Genomic DNA, 12,628 nt, shown 5'->3' with positions numbered 1-12,628 from the left:
CTTTGAGGTATAAAATGGAGATATCTTAGAAATTACATGCTTCATTCTGTGAAATAAAAATCTGCAAATATTCACACAGGTCCTGTCTGTTATTCTGGGCTGGTGGATAGAAAGGACCTGGCAAGGATGTCCCAGACCTTTCTCTGCTTTGTCTTTGTCTCTTGATTGCCTGTACTCTTGGAATTTTTAGTAAAGCTTGATGCTAGGTAAAATCTCTGATCTGTGTGAGGCTGATTTGATAATCCAGTCCTGAGTTAGCTGGCCTGATCATGATGATTGGTTCAAGAATGAATATATGAATCAGTATAGACCAGTCAGAACTATTACCTAGGATTTGATTAGGAATATTGGGAGATAGATAGAAATTCTCTCTCCATTTGAGTTCCCAAGCTGGTAATGGGAGTGTGACAGCCAATATATAGAGAGAACACACTCATAAAAACAAGTCAAGGAGAAACGATGAGAAGTGATAGATGTAGAGAATTAAAGCAGGGGTAGAGGATGAGGAGTCAGGATGGGGGTAGGAGGGGTAAAGGATGGAGAGAGAAGGTGACCTGTGGATTAAGTATTTGAGTCCATGAATTTTGTTCTGTCTAAAGCCATGTCTATTTCCTTGACTTCCCAGTTACACAAGCCAAGTCAACACATTCTCTTTTTGCTTAAGCTAAATTACACTGGGTCTCTGTCACTTGCAACACAGGAATTCTGACTAGTATTATAGCTAGAATTTGGTATGGGCTAGATTGGGAGGAGGACTGGGAGCTCCAGAACAAACAAGTCTGCTAGGAAAATAGTTCTCAGAGGTGAAAATCAGATGAGAAACAAGGAAAATACATATCATAAAGTTATTTCAAATTTCTACCTCTAGTTTATACATACATATTATTGAAATTTTAAATAAGATTGCAATGTTATAATAATATTTTAACCATCTTACCCTATGCAGTATGGAGGATGCTCTTTCGCCAGATGTACCCTGTGTATAATTTCTTTTGGCCTGTGTGACAAGGTCACATACAGTGGTTTGTAGCTTTGGCTTTTGCTTAGAAGGCAAAACTTTATTTTAGCAATTTTCCCTTTATGTTGTAATCTTATTTCTCCCAAATTCCCTACAGATAGTGACTAAATCTTATTTATTTCCTTAATGTCAGCACCTGGGACATAGTTAGTGCTCAGTATTTGTAGAACACAATTTTACTTCTGCCGTCTTTGAAATTATGTGCAAGGCTGATCAGTGTGAAATTGTACAGGCTTGATTCCCTCCCACTCCCTACCAAATGTGCAGAATTATATTACATGGTATGCAACAAAATGTTTGATTATGATGAATGCTATTATAGTTAAGGCATGTTTCTAACATTTGCTGCAATAAACAAGGAATGACTACTTTAAATTGTTCCACCATTTAGAGTAGTTAGTAGTTAAAATCATGGGCTTTTGGAATTGGAATTCCTGCTCTGCTGACACAACTAGGCCCTGCACTGATGGGTGCAGTGACTGCTCCTCCTTCACCTGATAGGGCCCCAGGATGGACAAGGGAAAGGTAGTTTAAAAACAAACACAGGGGGACCAATTCTTCACTTTCCCAGAAAAGGTCAAAATGCTGCTGCTTATTTTCCTCATTTGTATAATAGGAATAATAATACATCATTTTGTTGTTGTGAGTGTTAAATAAGTACTATATTCTAAACTCTTTGAGAGAAGAGTGTCTAGCATATAGTAATGCCACATGTTTGCTGTGATTATTCTCATTATTGTTATTCTCCAAATCTGTTTTATCAGAGCCAAATGGGAATGATATTACGTATGTACATGAATTTCAAATAAGGTGATGCATGTAAAGTACTCGATGGTAAATGCATAATAAGGAATACGTATTGATAGCTATTAGTAGGTGAGTTTGATTACTTGAAAGTTACCATGTGTACCAAACATAATTCCTAATTTTCAAAAACAAAACAATAATATAACTCACTTAACATTAAAGTATTAATATAGTCCCACACTCGTAAGTAGGTTAATGTTGGGATTGACAGTACAAGCATGGGAAACAGTTTGCCGAGGTTCAGATGTTGGTGTTACTACATATTATTTGTGTGATCTTGGGCAAGTTATTTTAACTTCACTGAGTCATCCTTAATAAAAGGAGAATAATGATACCACCTACTCCACAATGTGGTTCTGAGGATTAATTGAGGCAATACCTCTAAATTAATAAACACAATGCCAGGAAGATCGTAAGCTGCAAGTAAATGTTGGTTCTTATTGTCTCTCTGAGCCTCAGTCCTACTCAGTGTGAAAATGACGATAACAATGTTTACCTGACCAGGCTGTTATATGGATAATATGTGATAGTGCTAGTGAAAATGCCTGGTAAATAGTAGGTATTTGATAAATGCCAGTTTTCTTTCCCACTTTCATGAAACAACTTGGAATTTTACAATGCGTTCAGGTTATCAGTATAAATATCATTTAGATTTCTGTGTGTGTGGTTATAGGACAGAAAGGATTAGGTAGAATTTGATTAGTGACACTTATTTAATGCTGTTTATTGAATCAATATCATTCTGTTTGCTTATTGGTCTTTTCTTATAAAGGTAGATTGTATCAGAAATACTTAATTTTGTATATTCTTTTGATTTATGTCACAGATAAATGGCAATTTATTCTATTCAGAGAAGGAGAGAACAGTGGACTGGTATCTCAGGTTTCTTGCAGCGAGCATTGGTGCACAATCTGCTGGAACTGGGGGAGAATGTTATTAATCAAAAGGTGCACAAGGAGGCAAAGGACTTCATTATGCTGTTTTGCTCCCACAACTTGCACCTGGAGCTTTTTAATGACTGTGCCCTTTGGAGACAGGTGGCACTCTGCAAAGTGTAAACCTCTCTAAACCTCTTCTTGTCTCAAACTGACATGTCTTCCTGGTAGTGTGAGTAATCAATCTAAGTTTTAAATGATGTGAAAGGCTTTGGTAGGACTATAATTAGTTGAATTTTTTTTCCCTGGTCTTTAAGAAGTACACATGGCTAGAACAAGGGGAAAAAAAGAATGTCAAGAAACAGCTGGGGGATAAATTCACATAATCATTGAAAAAGGCAAGCCTGTAAAAGATGATATTGTGTACTGGGTGAACAAGCACAGTAGATGGCAGTTTAGTAACATACAATATTATTTTATGTTTAGGAGTCATCTTTGTTAAAGACTATCTAGAAAAATATCCTTAAGGGTTATATATTAGTGTTTATTGTCATCTTTTTTTGGGGGAAAGTTCTGTTTGTGATCTCTGCTTATAGAAACAGATTAGTATAAACTTGTCAAATAGAGTAGACTGTAAAGGGGACATTGGAGTACACCAGGGATGTTTCACCATATTTTATTTGCATCCAGTTCATTTTGATGCACACATTTTTTGATATTTGAAACTGAAGCACACCAGAATGACTCTCAAATAATACCACAACCAACCTTTGATTCCCCTGAAAAAGTGGCTATAATTTTAGCAATGACTTAGCATGACTTCATGCATGTTGAATTGTTAAAATATTTAACAAGTTAAGAGCAGTGTGGAAAGGGAGTAGAGACAGAGAGGATATCAGGAAGAAAAGACAAAATTCCCAAGACTACTTGAGTATTAAAAGGAGAAAAAAAAATAAGAGCTCACCTTTCCCTGAGATACAAGCTCAAGATTGTATCTCGTTAAGGCGCTGTGTCGTGCTTAGTCGCTCAGTCGTGTCTGACTCTTTGGGACCCCATGGCCTGTAGCCTGCCATGCTTCTCTGTCTATGGAGATTCTCCAGGCGAGAATACTGGAGTAGGTTGCCATGCCCTCCTCCAGTTACACAGAATTCACCAACAAGTTCAGGCATTAGGAAAATTCTGATCCCAGAACAGAAAGCTGACAGTTCTTCCTAAGATGGAATCAGACCATTACACATGCTGTATTGGTTTAATTGAGCATACCTTATTTCCTTCAGCAAAGAGTCTTCTGCCATGGTACCCTATTTTCTTGGGCACCAGTGCTTGACAGATTTCTCACACAAGTAAGCAGTCGAGAGTGATACAATTTTGACATGAAATGTGCTTATACTTTGAAAGCCATTAAACAAGACTTGTTTGCTTATAATTTTCTAATAAAATAAAGGACCTTCTGTGGAAAGCAGTTTTAAAAACACATCATAACATTTTAAGTGTGTAGGTCTTGCAACGTTTATTCCAATTTTCTAGTGACAGACACAGAGTAATAAGATTTCCCTAACAGCTGCTTGGTGCTGGGTACTCACATGTCACTCAAACTGACAAGATTTTAGGAAAAAAAACACTTTCTTCACTGTGTTCTCATTTTTAAAGATCAGCTATTGCACATAATTCAATTTTGCTTAATTGCAAAGTATAAACTTCACAAAATATAAATTGTTAAAGGTAATATGATAGAATTAATTAGAAACACATTCTAAACAACTCATTAGATCTCATTCTACAAACTTGTGTGTCCCAGAAAAATTCTAATCCTAAATGCCTGAGAAAAGCTTAGTTCAGTTCACAGTTAATATCATAGAATTTTGGATTTGGGAAAAATACATAGCATGTATTTCAAATTAGTGCCTACATTTGAGGATTTTCTCTTTTTGTATATCAGAACTATTTGGATTTAATTCATATTTAAATAATGTATATCCAGCACCATTCAGGCTACATAGTTTCTTTGTTCACTCATTCATTCTCAACAATTTATCAAGCATTTCACATGTACTGGTATATTCCAGGAATTATGTTAGACATTGGTAATGTAAGAATAAATATTTCACTATTCCTGTCTCTGAGGAGGAACTCAGAGTATAGCTAGGCAGACAAATAAATTAATAGCTATATTGTGGTGCAGTCAACGGAGAAGGCAATGGCACCCCACTCCGGTACTCTTGCCTGGAAAATCCCATGGGCGAAGGAGCCTGGTAGGCTGCAGTCCATGGGGTCGCTAAGAGTCGGACACGACTGAGCGACTTCACTTTCACTTTTCACTTTCATGCACTGGAGAAGGAAATGGCAACCCAGTCCAGTGTTCTTGCCTGGAGAATCCCAGGGTCGGGGGAGCCTGGTGGGCTGCCGTCTATGGGGTCGCATAGAGTTGGACACGACTGAAGTGACTTAGCAGCAGCAGCAGCAGCAGTGCAGTCAAGGCTGTGACAGGTTTGTCTGCAGTCTTATGGAAAAACAGATGAGGGAGTGACCTCTGTCCTTGGGGGTTCTGAGAGGACAACACAGAGGAAATCACATTTGAGTTGGAGCAAGAATCCTCAGAGGAGAGGTGGGGACTGAGGATGTTGGGAAGGAAATAGAGTATGTTGGGAAGGCAGAAGAATATGTTTGGAGAATGATAGTGTAGAATCTAGGAATGGTGAAAAATGATGTACAGTTAGACCGTAAAAGTAATTCAGGGAAAGAAGGCAAACATCAGATTCTAAAGTGTTTGTAATTAGTTTTTTTTTTTCTTCCTACTTTTGTAGGAAGTGGACAAATAAATTTTGAAGTGAAGGCAATAATGTGATCTGCTTTGTATTCTTGAAATGCTGTCTCTAACACTGGTCTGAAAGACAGTTTAGATCGGTCATGAGCATTTGGAGTATGCTTTAGTATGCTTGGGCAGTGGCAGTGACAGTGGACAGAGGCATATATTAAGATACATTTTAGAAGTGGAATTAATAGGGCTTTGTGGTCAGTTGCTTGGGAGAGTCAGGTGCTAGGGGAAAGGAAAAAGTTAAGGATGACTTCAGGAGTCTAGTTTGCATAATTAGTTTTGAGGGTTTGGATAGGTATTTATTTAATCCTTTTCACAAGCTTTTGAGGATTATAACAGATGACAGAAACTGAAGCTTTGAAAAGATAAGTAATTTGCCAAAGTTGTGTGGGTAGTAAATTTATGAAGGACAGATTCAAGTTAATCCCAGAACCCAAGCTCTTAAACATTGTGCTATTTCTTTCTATACTGGCCAAATGGGCAGTGAAACCCTTTACAGGACTGGGAAATACAGGAGGAAAATCATGGCTTGAATATAGAAGGTAATCAGTTTTGCCATTTAACGTCTTGACTTTGATACATCAAAAAGGCCAGAAAGTGGAGATATTCAAGAGAGAATTTGAAATACCCATGCTGAAGCTCATGAAAGATTTGGGGTGAAAAAGTTCAGATTTAGTGATGGTTGAAGTCATAAGAATGACTCAGATGGCCAAGAGAATAGGTGTGGGGGAGAGAATTGAGCAGAAAACTTTCAGTGGCTATGGAGCAAAAGGATTCAGAGGGAGGAGACTGAGAAGGCACACTCAAATAGATTATTGGAAAACCAGAATAATATATATAAGTCTACGAAGTAGAGATTTACTTTTTCTCCTTTGAGTGTACGTTGGGCAGAAGATTGGCCCCTCATCATATTAATTGTCCATCAGCTTTAAGAATATTGTTATAGTAGTGAAAAACTGTCACTCACAGATTTTGTTTTTTCTGAGATTGACAATCTCTCCCCATTCAGGATCACCATCTTTTGCACCACACAAATTCCATCATCATCCTAGGTCACAAGTCCACATCCTCAATGATGCACCCACTCTCTCCTCAATTCCTAGATTGTATTTGAGCCAACTTCACTTCCAACATGTTTCCATATTTTTCCAGAAACAGGTCCACTTGTGAAATGTTTAACCATAAAATTCCAATGACTAGTTCAGTTCAGTCGCTCAGTCATGTCCAGCTCTTCGTGATCCCATGGATCACAGCTTGCCAGGCCTCTCTGTCCATCACCAACTCCTGGAGTTTGCTCAAACTCATCTACATTGAGTCAGTGATGCCATCCAACCATCTCATCCTCTGTCGTCCCCCTTTCCTTCTGCCCTCTATTTCTCTCAGCACCAAGGTCTTTTCCAGTTAGTCAGCTCTTCTCATCAGGTGGCCAAAGTATTGGAGTTTCAGCTTCAACATCAGTCCTTCCAATGAATACTCAGGACTGATTTCCTTTAGGATGGACTGGCTGGATTTCCTTGCAGTCCAAGAGATTCTCGAGAGTCTTCTCCAACACCACAGTTCAAAAGCACCAACTTGTCAGCATTAAGCATAGCGTTTTCATTTCTCCCTCGCTCCCTCCCACTAACTCAATTTAGGTTCAATATAGTTCACATCATTTATTGAGTATCTGTTATATGTTGTGTGTTATATACACACTTGCACTGGCACATTTCACAGAATAGGAAGGGAGTGGATATGAAAACATTTCTTGCAATCCTAGTGTGATAAGTAAAATAATAGGGGTATATTTTAGGTACCATAGTATGATACAGTGGCAAGTTTGAGCAGTTGCACTTAACTTGAAAATGGAAGATGTATAATTAGTCTATAATTTCATAATCAAACCCTCAAATTTAGTGGCTTAAAATAGCACTGATTTATTTTTCACAATTCTGTGGGTTGACTGGGCTCCACCTACATTCAACTGGTTGCTAGAATGGGCAGGAAGGGTCAGGAATGTATTATTTACATGTCTGGGGGTATAGTTGCTATATGCCAACTCTCCTCCATTGGCCTTTTTCTCTGCATGGTATCTTATACTTCATGTAGGAGAGCCTGACATTTATAGTATGGTAGTTGGGTTAAGCTGGAACTGTGTGTGCATGCTGAGTCCTTCAGTTGTGTCCGACTCTTTGTGACCCTGTGGACTGTAGCCCACAAGGCTCCTCTGTCCATGGGATTCTCCAGGCAAGAATACTGGAGTGGGCTGCCATGCCCTCCTCCAGCGGATCTTCCTGATCCAGGGATTGAATCCCCATCCCTTGTGTCTCCCGAACTGGCAGGTGGGTTCTTTACTTCTAGTGTCACCTGGGAAGCCCAAGCTAGAACTGACACAGTGCCAATTCCTTAGCATTCTATTGGCCTGCTCATAATCAAGGGCTTTTTGTTGGAGCAATAGCATGAGTATACTGGGATGGGATGATAATTGGTACCTATCTTTTGCACACAGATTAATACTGCTAAGTCACTTCAGTCGTGTCCGACTCTGTGCGATCCCATAGACAGCAGCCCACCAGGCTCCCCCGTCCCTGGGATTCTCCAGGCAAGAACACTGGGTGGGTTGCCATTTCCTTATCCAATGCAGGAAAGTGAAAAGTGAAAGTGAAGTCGCTCAGTCGTGTCCGACTCTTATCGACTCCATGGACTACAGCCTACCAGGCGCCTCCATCCATGGGATTTTCCAGGCAAGAGTACTGGAGTGGGGTGCCATTGCCTTCTCTGGGACAGATTAACACAGGAAACTTTAAAAAGGAAAAGATTGTCGAGATGAGTCTCGAAGTCTGGGCAGTTCATCAGGTGAGTGAGGATTTAAGAGAAGAAGAGGAGCTCTTCAAGAAGGATGGCAGTGACTTGAAAACAGAAAGCACCATAATCATTGGGTAGGCCAGGACACATGGATTCCTTGGAGTATTTGGGGAAGGAATGAGAAACGAACTGACTAGGCAGGCATGATTATAGAAAGCCTTGTTATAGGCAGTAAATTAAACTCTATGTTCCAGGCTGAAGAATGCCCATCTGCAGGTTTTATGCAGGGAAGCAGCTGCTTTTCCTTCTCACTGGTTCTTCAACTATGTTGGCTTCATATATTGTTGATCAATAAGCTCCTTTGGCTTCATTTCCTTATTCAATCCAACTGATACACCCATAGTGCTTCAGCTGAATCACTCTGTCACCAGTACTCTCAATTATCAACACTCTTATGACCTTGTTATTCCATTATTCTAATCCTCAATTCTAGAATAATCTAACCATCTATTTGTTCTGATCCTGGAAACAGACATTGAATAATACTGAATCAAAATATATAACCATAAGGAAAAAAATCAACAGCCTTATACATTTATGACTTCCAAATACTGATTTTCAATATTATCTAGCAAATTGTGACATATCCTTACCCAGTCCCTATGCTGGTAATTTTTATTACTGTTAATAACATTTATGCTTAATGCTGCACTATTTTCTGTTAGTAGATTTCTTTGAATACTTCACAGAGGAAATAGCTATGATAGCTGTGAAAAATTTCTTCACATCTCCTTGAAGTTCATTTATTCTTTTTCTTCTGGATCATCCTGTTCCTTTCCTTCCAATTCCTGCCATCATCCTAGGACATATTTAGCTTCTTCTACATCTTCAAATTAATTTGTACTTCTCATCCATCCTTTCAGTTATTCTTCCTCCTTTCTTTCACCTAAGCTCGTGATCTCATGCCTTCTATCTCTTGTAAGTTTTTGCTCTAATAATTAAGCCCTTTCTTAATTGCTTTTTTCAGTCTCTTTCCACAACTTTCTGCTCAGTCTAAAGTATGAAAAAAATTCTCTATCATGTAAACATTTTCTTCAGTTTTTCTTTTACCACAATCAGTGTTGCCACTTAATCTTCTTTATTTCATATTTACTCCTTAGCAGCCTGCAACTTCTTGATCAAGTGCCAATCACACTTTCTGACACATGGTACATGTGTAGTAAATATGAATTAATGATAAACTTATATTTGCCAATATTATGATTTCTTTTTAGCCCTCATCCTCATCTTTGTTATGGTAGGAGGAATCATTGCATTTTAAGATCTTGCCCCTGGTTCTGTGGAAACTTGCAAACCACACATACAAGTGAACATAATGGCTAGGATTGTGTATACCACAGATTTCTTCCAAAATCAATCCTGTTCTACCTACATTTTGGTTTGTTGGGACCTCGCTGTACCAGTCGGTAAACATACTGGATACGATCATTGATTACATATATGAACTTTTTTGAAATTATATTGAAGGTGAAGGTGAAGTCACTCAGTTGTGTCTGACTCTTTGCGACCCTGTGGACTGTAGCCTACCAGGCTTCTCCATCCATGGGATTCTCCAGGCAAGAATACTGGAGTGGGTTACCATTTCCTTCTCCAGGGGGTCTTCCCGACCCAGGGATCGAACCTGGGTCTCCCGCATTGGAGGCAGACGCTTTAACCTCTGAGCCACCAGGGAAGCCCAAAATTATATTATATTACTAAATATTACTAAATAAGAATGTTTATTATTTAATCATGTTCTTCTTAAAGTGTGGTACCTATTGAACACATGATAATCACAGGTATTTAGAGCAACAAAAATTTCTCCTATGCTAAACAGATTTTTGCAGAGGCAGGAACCATGGTTTTCTAGCATATAATATAGATAATAAATTTTTGTGGAGTGAGTAGATGAATGTTCTTTATATGTAACCCTAGTCAAAATTTTCTAAATGAACACAGAATGTATTTCTGATATTTCAAATTAAATTGCCATTTGTTATTAGGGCTTAGACTTTTCATACATTCTAAGTGACTTGTTGCTATCCTTATTGAAAGGGAAAAGAACTTTACCAATCAATCCAGAAATTCACAAGTAAATATTGTTTATTTTCTCTGGTAAATTTCATCTGTTAGAGTGTTGTTTTAGATAAGGTTTTTCCGTAGAAGTATATATAAACTCTTAAAAAAATTAAGAGTTTGAACTTAAACTACTGCTATAAAACTAGGCACTTATTGGCCTTCAGTTTATCTAACTTTTATCTCAGAGACTGTGAGCTCATTTAATAGCATCAAGTGAAGGAAGCTGGAATAGACTCCCCTGTACTGCATACCTTTGGGACCTTCCTGTGTAATGTTGACATTCAGTCTCAGCCAACCTGACAATAAAATGATCCATTTATCCAACACAAGCAGGCAGAGAAGGAGATACTGCATCTTTCTCTCTGCCTCCCACTCCCAGAGTCAGTCCGATGCTTCCTCTGGGCCAAACGCATGCACTTATAAAGCACTTCATCAACAATTCGTCGTGTTTTCTGTTAAATTGGGTTTACTCTTATGTGAATTTTCCCCTAGACAATTTCCCCAAATAGCACAGAAAGTATTTGAGGTGAGCTGAAACTTTTTAATAATAAAGTTTGTGATTTTAAGTGGGCTTCCCTGGTGGCTCAGGGGTAAAAGAATCCGCCTGCAATGCAGGAGGCACAGGAAACACAGGTTTGATTCCTGGATCAGGAAGATCCCCTGGAGGAGGGCATGGTAACCCACTCCAGTATTCTTGCCTGGAGAATCCTATGGACAGAGGAGTCTGGAGGGTTACAGTACATAGCATCACAAAGAGTTGGACACAACTGAAGTGACAGCATGTATGCATGTGATTATAATGCCCTAGGACTAAGAAACACTTATCACCAAATAAAAATGACCAGCTTTATCACTATACATACAGGACTACTGAGGAGTTTAGGAAAAATCACTGTTGCTTGCTATATATATATACACACACACACATATATATGTATGTGTGTGTATATATATGTACATATATACACACACATATATACATATACATATATATACGCACACACACACACATACATATGTATGGGTGAACACCCATACACACATACATGTGTATGTATATACACACACATATATATATGTGTGTGTGCCTGAATTTTATTTTATTTTTAAAATTAATTAATTTTATTTTTTTAGCTGTTCTGTGTCTTCACTACTGTACACTGGCTTTCTCTAGTTGTAGCAAGTGGGAGGACTCTTGGTTGCAGTGTGCAGGCTTTTCATTGGAGTGGTTTGTCTTATCGCAGAGCTTAGGCTCAAGGTGCGACAGCTCAGTAGTTGTGGCACATAGGTTTAGTTGCTCCGTGGCATGTGGAATCTTCCTGGACCAGGGATCAAACTGGTGTATTCTACATTGGCAGGCAGATTCTTATCCACCATACCACCAGGGAAGTCCATGCCTAAATTTTGAAATCCAACTTTTCAAAGGGGAAGTGTTGTTTAATTAAGGACTTTTATAAATTCCCTGGAGTCTACTCCTTAAAATAATTATTTTAATCACTAAAAGTATTGAGTAAAATTTTTGCTTCCTTAATTCTTCTCCCTGGAATGTCTGTTTACTTTTTTTTTTTTTTTGAATGAAAGCACCAAAACCAGTTGTTGTTTTACTTAAATAATCTATGACCATATGGTTACTTACTTAGATTTCCTTTTTTCATACTGAACGTAAATCATACCTTGTTGGTCATGTTTTGTTGCCACTAAAGAATTCTAGAAGGACTAGACAGATTTGAAATACTGAAAAATTCTGACTGTATTATAGGTAATAGTGTGGCTTACATATTTCAATACCATCAAATATATGTGAAGCATCAATGCTCCTTTTTCCCAGAAGCCCCAGCTAATATTTCCTAACATGTCAAAAGCTAGACTTGCATTGCATGCACTTCTCTGATCCTATTTACGTAGTCCACTAAGGATCTGTTTCCTACCAAGTACTTAATGTGGATTCAGTCTCTTCCACATTCTAGTGTTTGTCTCTGACAACACCCTACTTTTGGTATCAATTTCTACATCAGTTATAAATTTTGTTGTTCCAAGTGACAATAACTCAAACTGGCTTAAGTCAAAACAGGGAAAAGTCCCCAGGTGAGTTTTCATGCAACTGAAAAGTTCACAAGTAAGCCTGGCTTCATGTGTAACTTGATTCAGAGTTCATGTTACATTATCAAGAGCCCCCTCTGGGTTGCTTCGATCCTCAGGCTGACTTTGTGA

The 12,628-nt window shown here is 38.4% G+C and overlaps 1 non-coding gene across 1 annotated transcript; it reads right to left on the bottom strand.

The window, feature by feature from the left end:
- Positions 1 to 9,959: 9,959 nt before the first annotated feature.
- Positions 9,960 to 10,031, bottom strand: TRNAW-CCA (transfer RNA tryptophan (anticodon CCA)). The gene has a single exon. It is a non-coding gene; the product is annotated as a tRNA-Trp (tRNA).
- Positions 10,032 to 12,628: the final 2,597 nt, after the last annotated feature.

The sequence above is a fragment of the Bos taurus genome, chromosome 3 (assembly GCF_002263795.3).
Source record: "Bos taurus isolate L1 Dominette 01449 registration number 42190680 breed Hereford chromosome 3, ARS-UCD2.0, whole genome shotgun sequence".
Lineage (NCBI taxonomy): Eukaryota > Metazoa > Chordata > Mammalia > Artiodactyla > Bovidae > Bos > Bos taurus.
The sequence above is the reverse complement of the archived record's forward strand: the minus strand, read 5'-3'. Positions and strand labels throughout refer to the sequence as shown.